This window comes from Odocoileus virginianus, chromosome 6 (genome assembly GCF_023699985.2).
Source record: "Odocoileus virginianus isolate 20LAN1187 ecotype Illinois chromosome 6, Ovbor_1.2, whole genome shotgun sequence".
NCBI lineage: Eukaryota > Metazoa > Chordata > Mammalia > Artiodactyla > Cervidae > Odocoileus > Odocoileus virginianus.
Genome location: NC_069679.1, coordinates 64989342 through 65006268, shown reverse-complemented (window position 1 = coordinate 65006268; position 16927 = coordinate 64989342). Strand labels below are relative to the sequence as shown.

The 16927-nt window shown below is 36.4% G+C and overlaps 1 protein-coding gene across 10 annotated transcripts in view; it reads right to left on the bottom strand.

The window, feature by feature from the left end:
• The window catches only part of FUT8 (fucosyltransferase 8), a 306683-nt gene that overhangs the window by 188438 nt on the left and 101318 nt on the right, over positions 1-16927 (bottom strand). The window lies entirely within an intron of this gene.

Genomic DNA, 16927 nt, shown 5'->3' with positions numbered 1-16927 from the left:
TTTGATAATATACATGTTTCAATGCTATTCTTTCAAATCATCCCACCCTCCCCTTCTCCCATAGAGTCCAAAAGTCTGTTCTATACATCTGTGTCGCTTTTTCTGTCTTACATATAGGGTTATTGTTACCATCTTTCTAAATTCCATATATATGAGTTTGAATTGTGATGTTGGAGAAGACTCCTGAGAGTTCCTTGGACTGAAAGGAGATCAAATCAGTCAATCCTAAAATAAACCAGTCCTGAATATTCACTGGAAGGACTGATGCTGAAGCTCCAATATTTTGGCCACCTGATGCGAAGAATTGACTCACTGGAAAAGACCCTGATGGTAGGAAAGATTGAAGGCAGGAGTAGAACGGGACAACAGAGGATGAGATGGTTGGATGGCATCACCAACTCAACACAAATGAATTTGAGCAAGCTCCGGGAGTTGGTTGGTGATGAACAGGGAGGCCTGGCATGCTGCAGTCCATGGGGTCACAAAGAGTCAGACAAGATTGAGTAACTGAACTGAACTGAGGCTTGTTATAGCTTTCCTTCCAAGAAGCAAGTATCTTTTAATTTCATGGCTGCAGTCACCATCTGCAGTGATTCTGGAGCCCAAGAAAATAAAGTCTGTCATTGTTTCCATTTTTGCCCCATCTATTTGCCATGGAGTGATGGGACTGGATGCCATGATCTTAATTTTTTGAATATTGAGCTTTAAGCCGCTTTTTCATTCTCCTGTTTCACCTTCATCAAGAGGCTCTTTAGTTCCTCTTTGCTTTCTGCTATAAAGGTGCTGTCATCTGCATATCTGAGGTTATTGATATTTCTCCCAGCAATCTTGATTCCAGCTTGTGCTTCATCCAGCCCAGCACTGGATAGGATTTTTTCATCTGCCCCATCTGTGCACCAGTTGGGATAGAAAAGTTGATTTGTTCTGTACAAGTGACCTAACAGAATGCTGGAACTCATTGTTGTCCTAACCAATTAGCAATGGAGTTCCAGTGTGGTCTCTTTAATTACAAATCCTGGATCTATGTTTACTCCACAGATATATCTGCTGCATCATAATATTAATTTCCTTATATGCGTGCATGCTAAATCGCTTCAGTCATGTCCGTCTCTGTGCAACCCTATGGACCATAGCTGGCCAGGTTCCTCTGTCCAAGGGATTCTACAGGGAAGAATACTGGAGTGGGTTGCCATGCCCTCCTCCAGGGGATCTTCCTAACCCAGGATTCGAACCCAGGTCTCATGCCACCTACACTGGCAGGTGGGTTCTTTAGCACTATCGCCATCCAGGAAGCCCCAATCTCCTTATAGTACCATCATTTACTAAACATTACTAAGTCCCAGTGTGAAGTGCTTTATTTATTTTACCATTCAGGCTTCATAACACCCTTCTATATTTCTGTCCTCATTTTTATATAGATAATACTAGTATACATGTATTGAGTGCTTATTACATTCCAGCTACGTTCAGAAAACTCCAAGTGTTTACAGATAAATACTATTCTTATCTCTAATTTACAGACAGGAAAGAGGAGGCAGAAAGTTAGAAACATGTCTGAAGTCACCCAGCTTATACGCAGCACAACCAGGATTCAAATCCCCACAAACTAGCTTTAGAGCTCACACATTTAAACTAGTAAACTATACTAATATCAAATGCATCAGCTGAGGTTAAGTAATTCACCTAAGGTCACAAAACCAGGAGGAGCAGAGATTCATAGTCAGATCTATTTCACTACCGAGTCCCTATTCTCAACTCCAAGTGAATCAAAGCAAAAAGGCTTGGCTAACCAAAACCATTTGTGTTGAGGGATTATTACACTTTAGTAGCTAAGTGACAAGGGAACATCCAACCAAAGTAACAAACCGAATCCATGAACTTCACTAGTAAGCCATCTCAGGGGAAGAAACGCAGTTCATCCATGTGGCCTAGGTCACTCTATGGTAAGACCCATTGCTTTTAGTAATAACAGATCAAAATCTAAAGCCACTTCCGCAGATGGATCTAGTGACTATCACATACCAGTCTAAATTTTCTCACAAGTAAACAGCCATTAGTGTCTAAAAGATTCTGAATAATTAGATGTCTGGATTTTGTATCTGCTATCAAAAAAATTAAAGAGTAAACAGTCTATTGCTATACCAAACTCAATGTCTGTAACTAAAAACAGTAATTTTAAAGGTATTAGAAATCAGTTTTTAGGAAATAACAAAAGTAACAAAAATTTGGACATTTTGCTACCATCTGTTACAATTAGTGCCTTTATAGTTCTCTCATCTATAATTATAATCCTAACCCTCATCCCATGAGAGACATGTAAATTAAGGCTATAAATTTCTTTAGGATTTTTTTTAAAGATTTACTTATATGTAATTCTGATGCTAGAGACAAAAATATCTTCCTTAAGCCTCGGCATAGGACATTCAAATCACAATGCTACTACTGACTCATTTTCAAACATTACCCTAAGAATTTCAAGTCTCTCTTCAAAGGACATAATAGACACAAAATGACTACTAGATGCACCTTGTACCTAGTATGGTAACTGAAACATTAATGATAAAGAATGAAGTTCATGTTGCCAACTGAATCAAGCATAACCATGACAGTTGTTAACTCTTTCACGAGCATCTCAGATCCTTAAAACAAACAAAAACAACAACAAAATCTGTATTGTTCTTCACCAAATACATCCTTTAGTTTCTCTTTTTTTCCATTTATTTTTATTAGTTGTAGGCTAATTACTTTACAATATTGTAGTGGTTTTTCTCATACATTGACATGAATCAGCCATGGATTTACATGTGTTCCCCATCCCGATCCCCCCGCCCACCTCCCTCTCCACCCGATTCCTCTGGGTCTTCCCAGTGCACCAGGCCTGAGCACTTGTCTCATGCATCCAATCTGGGCTGATGATCTGTTTCACCCTATATGATATACATGTCTCGATGCTGTTCTCTCAAAACATCGCACCCTCGCCTTCTCCCACAGAGCCCAAAAGTCTGTTCTGTACATCTGTGTCTCTTTTTCTGTTCTGCATATAGGGTTATTGTTACCATCTTTCTAAATTCCATATATATGTGTTAGTATACTGTATTGGTCTTTATCTTTCTGGCTTACTTCACTCTGTATAATGGGCTCCAGTTTCATCCATCTCTTTAGAACTGATTCAAATGAATTCTTTTTAATGGCTGAGTAATATTCCATGGTGTATATGTACCACAGCTTCCTTATCCATTCATCTGTTGATGGGCATCTAGGTTGCTTCCATGTCCTGGCTATTATAAACAGTGCTGCGATGAACATTGGGGTGCATGTGTCTCTTTCAGATCTGGTTTCCTTGGTGTGTATGCCCAGAAGTGGGATTGCTGGGTCATATGGCAGTTCTATTTCCAGTTTTTAAAGAAATCTCCACACTGTTCTCCATAACGGCTGTACTGGTTTGCATTCCCACCAACAGTGTAAGAGGGTTCCCTTTTCTTCTCACCCTCTTCAGCATTTATTGCTTGTAGACTTTTGGATAGCAGCCATCCTGACTGGAGTGTAATGGTACCTCATTGTGGTTTTGATTTGCATTTCTCTGATAATGAGTGATGTTGAGCATCTTTTCATGTGTTTGTTAGCCATCTGTATGTCTTCTTTGAAGAAATGTCTGTTTAGTTCTTTGGCCCATTTTTTGATTGGGTCATTTATTTTTCTGGAATTGAGCTGAAGGAGTTTCTTGTATATTTTTGAGATTAATCCTTTGTCTGTTGCTTGTTTGCTATTATTTTCTCCCAATCTGAAGGCTGTCTTTTCACCTTGCTTATAGTTTCCTTTGTTGTGCAAAAGCTTTTAAGTTTAATTAGGTTCCATTTGTTTATTTTTGCCTTTATTTCCAATATTCTGGGAGGTGGGCATCCTTTACTTTCTTAATTACAAACTTAATGAGACATTCTGAATTAACTACCATTTACCAATGCTTTTAAACTAACTGAAAGAATTTCAAAGAAATAATTAGTACTAAATTTATACTTTTCCACTGTATCTCAATAGATGAGATATAAAACAGATTTTTTATTAGTAAAAAGTTTCTATATCAAGTAAGAGTTATGTTAAGGTTACTGCTTTTGTTTTTGTTCTTTTAGCTATATTGAATCATGTTTAAAAGAAAAGAAGTACCATAAAACAGCCAGTGCTCTTAAGTGAGGCAAAGCAGTACCAAAAAGTATCAGCTATTATAAATCATTAGGGGTACACCAACTTTAATTTAATGCATCAGTTGACTTGTAACTAATATTAGAAGAAAAGCAGCCAAAGCAGATTTTATTTACAGCTATGTGTAGAAGAAATGTTGTTACTAAGATAAATTTAATTTAGGCAGCACTTTTAAAAATGAATTTTTGCACATAATAGTATTTGAAAACAATTTGAGCAGGATATATCACTCACTAAGAATATCACTCTCCAATTTAAAAGTGTTACGAATTCTCTACTTTCACCCGTGAGGGAGTAATAGAATCCGGAATTAACTTCCATATGCAAGCATCTGGGGCCTCGCTGGTAATAAAGAATCTGCCTGCAGTGCAGGAGACCTGGGTTCAATCCCTGGGTCAGGAAGATCCTCTGGAGAAGAGAATGGAAACCCACTCCACTATTCTTGCCTGGAGAATCCCATGGACAGAGAAGCCTGACCAGCTACAGTCCTGAACTGAAAGCAACACAAAGGCCTATTTAAGAAGGGGGGAAAGATCTACTTAAATTTTATCTGAATACCAATTTTGAATATGCATAAAATGAGATGGTTGAACAAAAACAACTTCTGGGCAAGAAAAATTACCAGATAACAAAAGGGAGATAATTCCCAGGGCTTACACAGGGCCAGGAATCATCCAAGTTCTCACAAGCAAGATAAGAAGTCCTCATGGAACCCTTGGGACATTCAGTATAGACCCAAGAAGAGAGGTTCACCTTAGTAATGAGGCTAAGAAAGCTAAGAGTAAAGATAACTCTATACCTGCCCTCCCCACCCCCCTAAAAAAATTTTTTTAAAAACCTTAAAAATATTAACACACACAGAAAGAGAAGGAAGGAAAGAATTTTGATGCTGCTAAGTATATCTTAGAAAAATTCAGTCAAAACTCGCCCACATATGTGGTTCCATCTGTACCATATGCCAACTGTCCCATGTGCCACTCAAAGCAGCAGCCACCACTACTGCCACAAGAAACGAACCTGAGATGCTGGGAGGCACTGCCATGCCCAAGAATAAGGTAAAGGAGGTTAAACAGATGCAAGGGTAAAAAAGACAATGAAAAAAAAGTTGGTATGTGAAGAGTATGAATGAAGAAGAGTATACTCAGGAAATCAAAATGTTGGGAAATGAGTGAGTAGAAGCAATGTGTTTTGATATGTAATAAGGCTAAGGTGTAACAAAGGAAAGTTGAGAAAAATAGTTTAACTAAATATCCCAGATATTTTATTGGTTGGTCTTCCAGACTAACAAGGTAACAAAGCTGATGTAATTTTAAAATGCAATGCAGATAAAGCTATAACTCTGAAGGCATATAGCAAGCTTCCAAACCATGCTAAAATCAATGAAACCGATACATTTAATGATACTAGAGATGATGATAAAGACCATGATGATATTTAAATTGAACTCACTGCTTTACATTCCAAGTTTCCAAGGTGATATGGCTTCCTTTTCCCTCAGAAAGCTGGTGAGACTTCTGTGTGGCTTAGCAATTTTATCTTGGCATCCCTTTCCTAATGAATACAAGAATTCCTGATGCTCAAAAACTCTTATAAGCAGTTGTTTGGTCTTCCTGATTGTTCCCTCATTAGTTAGATAAAACTCTGACACATGTTAACAAATAACTTTTACAAAGTATGTTTTTATGGAACCCAAGAATGTTTGATTCCAAAGTCTCCACTATCTCTCAAGACATTTTACATAAATGTAAATAACCTCAAAAGAATCATTCCATACATCCTATTCTATAGCCTACTCTGCTTAATTTGACATTAGGTAAAGAACATCTTTTATTTTACCCAACATACTTCAATGTATGTCGTTATTTTTAAGAGCTCCAATGTATTACATTCTATGTATTACCATAACTAAGTCATTTTTCCCATTAATAAGTATTTTATTTGTTTCCATTTTTTAAATGAAGTATCTCAAATACAATGAACAGGACACTTCATACTTTTTCACTAAAATATCCTTTACCCCAAAATTCTTCTCCATAATATATTTATTTATTCAAGTTATTTATTCAAGACATTCATTTATTCAAGTTATTTTTAAGAGCCTATTGTGTTCTACTTACTCTTACCAGCAATCGAAGTTCCAAGAGGGGTACTGATCCTATTTTATTCATTGCTTTATTTCCAGTGTTTAGTGGCATGTCTAGTACATAGCAGACTTTCATATATGTGCTGAGTGAATGGATGATCATCCTTGTTCAATCATCCTTCCTCACTTCTACAATTATCTCCTTTTTTCTAAGTTTTAACTTTGAAATTAGCTTTTTCCTTTTTTTTCACCCTACAGAGTAATAAGTCTATAAATGTCTTCACCACTCAGAATTCAGGCTCAGTACTGAGTCAAGAAAATAAATATGGAGAAAGAAGTAGTATTACAGTATTGCCTCTTGGAAACTCTGCTCAGCTGTGTTTAAATTTTTCAAAGTTCCTTTTCTGAACTTCAAAACATCATCCAAAGGAAATGTGAATCTAACAGCTGGTTGTATGTCTTCCTTTGGTCTTTCTAACATTTCAGTTAGAAATGTTAGGAAATAGGAAAAAGAGAGTGGCCTCTAAAAGGTCCAGCTGGCGCATCCAGAAAAACCTTAAAAATACAACTAAACTGGAAAATTATGACTGAATTCACAAAGGATTAATTTTGTTTTTCCAGAAAAAAAATGGCTTGAGAGGGAAATATCACTGAAACACTAAAGCACACCAAAATGTTTTTATTCCAATCAAATTTTTGCCTTTTAAATTTTATGAAACAGATCTGTTGAGAAACCTCTACACTTGTTTATTCTGTTTCCTTTCATCTGGAAATCCAGGTACTGTAGGGATAAAATTAGAATCATTTTAGCCTGGAAAGAAACTTGAAACACATACAGAGTTCATCATTTCACTTTTTACTCACCTACACTTAAGTCAGTTCACATGCATAATAAACATATCCACCACAAGAAGTTATACAACTCAAGGTGGAGGTGGAGATAGGGGATTAAGTCAGAGTTAAGGTAGGAGTTTGGATAAAAGAATACAAGCCATTCTAAGGATGTTGTTATTGGAGAAGACTGCAGAGTGTCATGATTGATCACGCCAATATTTATGCTTGAATGTTAAATACATATACGTGAATGGAATATGCTTGTTGACTATGGTCATGTATTTTGCCTCTTAACTGATTAGGATGACATGCAAAACTCTTAGCATGAGAAGATGCTGGTTTGGATCAGATTGTGAACAGTACATGCTACCAGGTTGTTCCGTTTTCATACACACATCCTATCATTCTTATCAGTTGCAAGTTCTTCAAAAACAGTAACATGGTTTTATTACTCTTTATGTCCCTATTCACAGTAAGTATTCAATAAATATTCTCTTTATATCCCTTAGAACAGTAGTCCTCAACCATTTTAGCACTAGGAACCAGTTTTGTGGAAAACAGTTTTTCCACAAACATGGGCGGGGGTGGTTTCAAGATGATTCAAGTGCATTACATTTACTGTGCACTTATTTGTATTATCATCACTACATTGTGATATATGAGAATCTGTGAGAATCTAATGCTGCTGCTAATCTGACAGGAAGCAAAGCTCAGGTGGTAATGGGAACAATGGGAATGACTGTAAACACTGATTACACTTCATTCCTCTGCACGTCTCACCTCCTGCTGTGTGGCCCAGTTCCTAACTGGCCAGGGACCCTTTGTGGTCTGTGGCCCGGAGACTGGAATACATGATGGGTATCCAATAAACAACCACTGATATGAGTGAAAACACAGATATTTATGCAGTCCATTCAAATAGAATTTTATTACCTCAAATATCTTTAAATGTTAAAATATATATTAAAAATACACATGACCACCAATGAACAAATATTTGCACATCAGTGTTCACAGCAGCATTATTCACAACTGCCAAAAGGTAGAAACAATCCAAACATTCATTGACAGATAAATGGATAAACAAAATGTGGCGTATGCATAAAGAAATATTAGTCTTAAAAAGACTGAAATTCTGATATGTGGGACAACATGGATGAACCCTGAAGACACTATGCTAAGCAAAAGAAGTCAATTACAAAAGGGAAAATACTGTATAATTCAACTCACATAAGAAACTGAGAGTAGCCAAATTCAGAGACAGAATAGTGGTTAAAGGGCCTGGGTGTTAGGGAGAATGTGAATTCTTTGTTTTTCTGCTTTTCATTATTTTTATATTTTCTACTAAGATTTAGTTGTACAATATTATGTAAGTGTCAGGTGTATAACATAATGATACATTTTTTAAAGGTTATATAATTCATTTACAGTTATTATAAAATCTGATATAAAAAACTGATATAACTATCAGTTATAGTCCCTGTGCTATTCAATATATCCTTATAGCTTATTTATTTTATACATAGTAGGTTGTACCTCTTAATCCCCTAGACCCTATATTGCTCCTCCCCCACACCATCCTTCTCCCACTAGTAACTACTAGTTTGCTCTCTGTATCTGTGAGTCTGTTTGTTATATTCACTAATTTGTTTTATTTTTTAGACTCCAAATATAAGTGATAAAATTCAGTGTTTGTCTTTCTCTGATTTATTTCACTTATCATAATATCCTCCAGCTCCATCCATATTCTTGCAAATGGCAAAATTTCATTCTTTTTCACGGCTGAGTAGCATTCTTGTATGTGTGGGTATGTGTCTGTGAACATACCATATCTTCTTGATCCATTCTTCTGTTGATGGACACTTAGGCTGCTTCCATATCTTGGCAATTGTAAATAATGCTGCTAAGAACATTGCCATGCACATATTGTTTCCAAATTAGTGTTTTCGATTTTTCAGATATATACCCAGGAGTGGAATTTCTGAGTCACAGAGTAGTTCTATTTCTAGTTTTTTGAGAAACTGAGAAACTACTATACTCTTTTCCACAATGGCTGCACCAATTTACACTCTCGTCAACAATGTACAAGGGTACCCTTTTCTCCACATCCTTGCCAATTATTTATTTCTGTTCTTTTTGATGATTGCCATTCTGACAAGCTTGACGTAACATCTCATTGAGGCTTTGATTTGCATTTCTCTGATAATTAACAATACTGAGCATTTTTTCATGTATTATCTGTTCAGATCATCTGCCCATTTTTTAACAGGGCTGTTTGTTTTTCTGATGTTGAGTTTTATGAGCTCTTTATATATTTTGGATATCAACTCCATGTGACAGGCGCTTGAAGTCAGGAAGAATGGGGAGTTAATGTTTAATGTGCATAGTTTTATTCAGAATGATGATAAAGTTCTAGAGATGGACAGTGGTGATGGCTGCACAACAATGTGAACATACTTAACACTACTGAATTATACACTTTAAATGGTTAAATGGTGAATTTTGTTATACATATTTTACCACAATAAAAAAGTATATGAATCATATTATTTTATAAATGACTTGTCCAAATAATATCTTATAAATGTACAATCACAGGGACTTCCTGGTAGTCCAGTGGCTAAGACTCCAGCGTTCCCAGTGCAGAGGGCCTGGGTTCAATCCCTGGTCAGGGAACCAGATCCCATATACCACAACTAAGAGTTCACATGCCCCAACGAAGATTGAAGATCCCACATATTGCAGCTAAGATCAGTGCCGCCAAATAAATAAATAAATTTTTTTAAAAAAATGTACAATCACAGAAATCTAATTGTTCTTAACATTAAATTATTACCAGAAAAGTAATTAAATTACCCAGTATTATACAAAAGTATCTGGCTTCTTAAAAAAACAAACACAATGCTGGGACTTCCCTGGTGGTGTAGTGGCTAAGACTCCAAGCTCCAGTGCACTGGGGCTGGGGTTTGATTCCTGTCCCACATGCTACAACTAAGAGATGCCATGCTGCAGCTGAAGCCCTCACAACTGAAGTGCCACAACTAGCTTTTGCATGTCACAACTAAAAGATCACGCATGCTGCAACTAAGACCCAGTGCAGTGAATAAATATTTTTTTTAAAAATACCAAAAAACAAAAAAACTTTGAATAAGTTAATGTTATTTTGATCCCAGCCATACCCATAATGCATTTAACCTAACTCTGCAAATCATTTGCTTTACAACAATACTAGCAGTTGCTATGATCAACATATTCACATGTCCTTAACATTCACACATAAATTCACATCCATTTTGTCAGCATAAACTTGTCTGCACTCAATGCTTTCACAATTCAGTTTTTATTATATTTTCTTCTATTCTTTTTCCTGCAGGTAAAGACTGCATGCAGAGACTATTCTCTACTTTGTAGGATATTTTCAGGGTTGTTAATAAGCATTTAATAAGGAGCTACATGGGCTTCCCTGGTAGTTCAGACAGTAAAGTCTGCCTGCAGTGCGGGAGACCAGGGTTCAATCCCTGGATTGGGAAGATCCCCTGGAGAAGGAAATGGTAACCCACTCCAGTATTCTTCTCTGGAACATCCCATGGATAGAGGAGCCTGGCAGGCTGCAGACCATGGGGTTGCAAAGAGTCAAGCATGACTGAGCGACTTCACTTTAAGGAGCTACATATTGTCAAATAAAATGATAAACTGGGAATTCTTAAAAGTAATTAACATTCTATATGCTACATCATTTCCTAAACTTTGGGAAACATGTAAGAAAATAAGTTAAATTTTACATTCATTTGATTGTAAGCAAAAGCTGACACAACTGCTACAGAATACGAAAGCAATGATATTTTGCTGCTGATTTTTATAAAACTGATCCATATTCAAGTAAATCTAACTGAAATTCATGGATTTATAACATCATTAAAAATGCCAACTTCCCAATTTATCAATTTGCAATCTACCATACATACATCAATTTCTATTCTGTGATTATGTCACAGAATTTATATTGATTTAACACACAGTTGAATTCACCAATAATATTGACCTAATTCAAACTCATTTAACATAATTCATTTACGAGTCTTAATTTATCAACTAAAGTTTAATATTAAATTTTAATAACAGTTTATTAGTTCTTTCTTTGGTAATTAACAAGCCAGAACATTTTCAGTACTTAATAATTTTCCAATCTGTGTAATTGCTAAGTCGTGTCTGACTCTCCACAACCCCATGGACTGTAGCCTGCCAGGCTCCCCCGTCCATGGAATTCTCCAGGCAAGAATACTGGAGTGGGTTGCCATTTCCTACCCCAGGGGATTGAACCCACATCTCCTGCATTGGCAGGCAGGTTCTCGATCAGTAAGCCACCAGTGAAGCTCCTAAACCTGAGTTTGTTTCTGTTTTGCATGTGTATTTATTTGTATTGTTTTTAAATTACACATAAAAGATATCATACAGTATCATTTTCTAGTATTTGCCTACAAAACCATTACTGTATGCTGAAGTCTCATTTCAAAATAATGTCACCTAAGATAAAAAGAACAAAAACAAAGAAAGAGGTACATTCAAGTATTTGGACTCCCTAACTTGGTGCCCTAGGTATACCCTTTCTAGAAGTAGCTATTTCAAGTGAAAATAAATCCTTCAATCCATAATTTCCCCACTTTCCCAATGAATTATATTAAGCAAAAATTAAGTAAGCTAGTATAGTCCTCCCATTAAAAAAAAAAAAAACTAGAGATTTACTTGTCCTTATTATATTCCTCCTACTATATATTCCTTTAAAAAAAATTGTGAATTTGGTGTCCAAAAGATCTATTCAGTAAAACTCACATATTTATATAAGATTTTAGCAGTTTAACATCAGATTTAGATTCAATGAAAATCTCCTAGATGATACAAGGAAATGAATTACAACCACAACTTTATAACATGGATATTAATGATCTTATACCGAAGGAAACTAAGACTCGGAGAGACAAAATAATTTGACCTTATAAAGATCTCACAAGTAACTAGTGAATTCAAGGACTGAAGTCCAGATATTACTTTTGATGTCAAAAGGAACTAGGAGAAGTAACCCTGGTGCATGCCCAGTATGAGCCGTGCACTGTGCACACATTTTCTCAATTAATTCTTACCAGTGCTTTGTAAGGAAGGCAGGCACTATTTCCATTTTGAAGATGAGGAAACAAGGTAAGAAGTGATTTGACTTAATCAAGGTTTGTACAGCTTGTCTTCATACCACTACTCGTGATCCAAAGGGGAAAAGCTCATTTGATGTGTTTCATTTTTGGTTTGGTTTTGTTTTTACTTCTACATGGATGGGAACAATTTCACTAAATCCATTTTAACAAGATATCTATATCCTTTAGAGAATTCTATGTTGTTAATCCCTTTGGTTTCACCATCATAAGTCTACCCGGCAGATAAATGATAATAATAAATATTCTCTTCCTTTTACAAACTCTCCCCTGGCCTTTCTTATCTGCTTCTGCTCTTCCTGCTATATCACTCAAAAGAATCTGGATATCTAGAGGTCTATTATTCAGGAGCAAAAGTCAATAATTATAAAATACTGGCCAGGTCACGAGGGATTCAGTTTTCAAATTTGGCTATATGGAACCAAGGGGTTGTAGGAGGTATTCCTTCATAATATCAATAAATGAAAAAGTGCCAGATAGGTTTCATTTGGAAAAGTAACCCCCACAACTCTTTCAATCATTATACCAAATTTGAGGCAAGAAAAATGTTTCCGTATTTTAAAATATCAAAATTTTAAAATTCATGCCCTAAAATATGTAAGAAGTAGAGGGGAGGCAGGTGACAGCTTGTTGTATTTTTTAAAATGAGTTCCTCGTCTTTCTTCTTTTTGATCATGTATGGATTCAAATCCTTTTTTTTTTTTTAATCAAAAACTAAAAAGAACTCTGAATTTTCTCAGAATTCTTTAATTCTATTTTTCTTCTTGGGAAAAATATGTAGTCCTTGTTGTTGCTGGATGATAAGTGTCAATCATATCCAGCTGATTGATACTGCTGTTGAGTTCAAAGATGATCTTACTGATTTTCTGCTATATCTGTCCATTTCTGGCAGAAGTGTTGAAGTATCACCTCCTATAATAGTAGACTGATCAATTTGTTTTTGCAATTCTGTTGGCTGCTGCAGCACATATTTTGATGACCTGTTGTTAGGTGCACACATATTAAGGCATTATATCTTCTTGAAGAACTGACTCTTTCATCATTATATAATGCTCCTATTGGGACTTTTCTGGTGGCTCAGATGGTAAAGAATCTGCCTATAGTGTGGGAGACCTGGGTTCAATCCCTGAGTCAGGAAGATCACCTGGAGAAGGAGAGGCTATTCACTCCATTATTCTTGCCTGGATAATTCCACTGACAGAGGAGTCTGGGGGGCTATAGTCCAGGGAGCCGCACAGTCAGACACAACAGAATGACTAACACTTTCACCTTTAATGCTCCTATTTATTACCCTTGAAACTCTTCCTTGCTCCGTCTGCTCTGCTGAAACTAATATAGTTACTTCAGCTTTTTCTTAAATTAGTGTTAGCATGGTGTATCTTTTTCCATCTCTTTATGTCTAATCTATATGTATCTTCATATATAAAGAGCTTCTGTACACAATGTATCTTGACTTTTAATCCAATCTGACAGTCTCTGTCTTTTAGTGTATTTAAACCACTGATATTTAAAACAATTATTGATATACTTGGGTTAGTAGCTACCATATTTGTTACTGTTTCCTACTCATTGCTTTTGTTAAATAAGCAGGGTGACAGTATACAGCCTTGATGTACTCCTTTCCCAATTTTGAACTAGTCCATTGCTCCTTGTCTAGTTCTAACTGCTGCTTCTTGACCTGCATACAGGAGGCAGGTAAGGTGGTCTGGTATTCTCATTTTCTTAAGAACTTTTCAGTTTGTTGTGATCCACACTGTCAAAGGCTTTACGTAGTCAATGAAGCAGAAGTAGTTTTTCTGGAATTCTCTTGCGTTTTCTATGATCCAATGGATGTTGGCCATTTTATCTCTGGTTCCTCTGCCTTTTCTAAACCTAGCTTGAATATCTGAAGTTCTTAGTTCACATACTGTTGAAGCCGAGCTTGGAGGATTTTGAGCGTTACTTTGCTAGCATGTGAAATGAGTACAACTGTGTAGTAGTTTGAACATTCTTTGGCATTGCCCTTCTTTGGGATTAGAATGAAAACTGACCTTTTCCAGTTCCGTGGCCACTGTTGAGTTTTCCAAATTTGCTGGCATACTGAGAGCAAGTACTTTAACAGCATCATCATTTAGGATCTGGAATAGCTCATCTGGAATTCCATCACCTCCACTAGCTTTGTTTGTAGTGATGTTTGCTAAGGCCCACTTGACTTCTCACTCCAGGATGTCCAGCTCTAAGCAGGTGATCACACCACAGTGCTTAACTGGGTCATTAAGGTCTTTTTTGTATAGCACAGTTCTAAATCTCTTGTTTCCTAATTCCAATATTCCTGGCAAATTTGAGTCTGATTCTGATGCTTGCTCTCTTTAAACTGTGTTTTTTGCTTTTTAGTCTGCCTTGTAGTTTTTGCTGAAAGTCAGACATCATGCACAGAATAAAAGGACTACAGCAAATAGGAATTTACTAATGTCGTAAGGTATGGCGGGAGTAGAAGTTAGGTATAGCCTTTCAGAGGAACTGTGCTGCTCAAGCTGTGAAATTCACAAGTTCTTTTCAGTCTTGTGCTCCCCTCCTAGGTGAAATAGGATGGCTACAAGGGGCTGCTGCTGCTGCTAAGTCACTTCAGTTGTGTCTGACTCTGTGCGACCCCATAGACGGCAGCCCACCAGGCTCCTCCGTCCCCAGGATTCTCCAGGCAAGAACACTGGAGTGGGTTGCCATTTCCTTCTCCAATGCATGGAAGTGAAAGTGAAGTTGCTCAGTCGTGTCCGATTCTTTGCGACCCCATGGACTGTATAGCCTACCAGGCTCCTCTGTCCATGGGATTTTCCAGGCAAGGCTACTGGAGTGGGTTGCCGTTTCCTTCTCCACTACAGGGGGCTAGAATTGGATATTTCTCTCCTTCCAACATGGAAGGCTAGAGTTGGGTATTTCCCTTCTTCTAGGTCAGTTAGTGTCTGATAACATTCTAATAGATTAGGCTCTGGTAAAACACCTTCTCTTGATAGCAGATCTTGTTAAGAAAAGGAAGATGCCTTGGCATATCTCAAAATGGTTATTTTCTCCTCCCCTTGGAGGAAGCACCAGGGGGTTTTTCTCAGATAGTCACTGTGAGGACCTGAAAGAGCTCCTAGAAGTAAAATCATGAAAACGTGGGGATTCCCTATGACCAGGGCCCCATCGAGTTCTCAGGTCAGGTTTGTCCACATGGAGCTTCCTGTAATTTGTCAATCACACTTTAGATTTTTCCTACACAGTAGTGGTTTCTTTTGAGGTTTCTGCTAAGCTGTCATTTTCTACCTGCCTGTCTCTTCAATTTGAGAGCAGTAGTTTGCCCTGCGACCTCACTTCTCTGACGGATCTAAGAAGACGTTCGATTTTTTAGTTTGTTCACTATTTTACTTGTTGTTAAGATGGAATAATTATTAAATATAATAATTATTATAAATTATATATAATTATTTAAACTATATTCCTAACAGCATTACAGCATCTTCTAAACAAATTATAAGTTTTAAGATTTATCCTCTTGGGGGGAAAGAAAAGTCAGTAGAAAGCTAGGATTTGTATGTGAAATTTGACATTTGGATGCCAATTCCCAACATTTTCTATTGCCGTGAAATTAACCTTTACCAAAATTACTTTACTTAGAAAATCTTAGTTGTGCTATCTACTGTTCTTATAGCAAGAAGAACAGCTACTTTTTTTCCAAATCACACTGTATAACAGCTCATTACTTTTTATATTACTAACTTAAATTTTATTCAACTTGAGTTTTAACATACTTAACCAAAAGCAAGCTGATTATAACATGAACATATCTAATTCACCTTAAAACATCTGAAAGTATGTTGCAAATTAAGTCTCCAAACATAGCAAGTATATCAGAATGGCCAAACCCAAGGGAATATATTGGCATCATCTTTCCTTTGCATAAATGTAAATTTCATTTTGTTATTATTTCCACATCCCTCATACATTACAACAGATACTTCTGAGTCCTTTATACAGTAAACAGATGGTGAACCACTACAAAACTAGAAGCAAGCATAACATCTTAAGGAATTATTAAGAATCTTGCTCTTCATTCGGAGGATTACCACAGAGTTGGACAAATAATTTTCTTAGGAGGATCATGAGGAATTAGGGTAAGAAATATACTGGAAATGATAATAGAGATGGTCACAAAAAGAACTGAGAAAAGAGATCATAGTAATAAGTGAACAATAAAATAAACACTCCTAGAAAAAAGAAAATCTACACAAAAAAGAACTGTCCAAAGAGAATGAAGATAGATGCTTGTGAAAAAAAGAAAAGAATGCTCTGTAAGCTCCACTCAATTTGCTGAATGTGAAATATATTCCTGAGACCCCCACATTCCTGAAGCCCCAAAATAAAGTCAAATGTCTAAGTAAAACTGAGAGTTAGTACTTGACATAGTTTCTAACGAAAGTAATAACCAACAAAATAGATCCAATTATGTCAGTTTACAAGAGATAAAGAAATGAAAACATCAAAAGCAAGAAAACAAAAATATTAAGACTATCTAGTCATGTCAGTGGTTATACATGTAAAAACAGAAATTCAGGTGAGAATAGCTACATAAAAGGGAAAAGATAGCCCAGTAGAT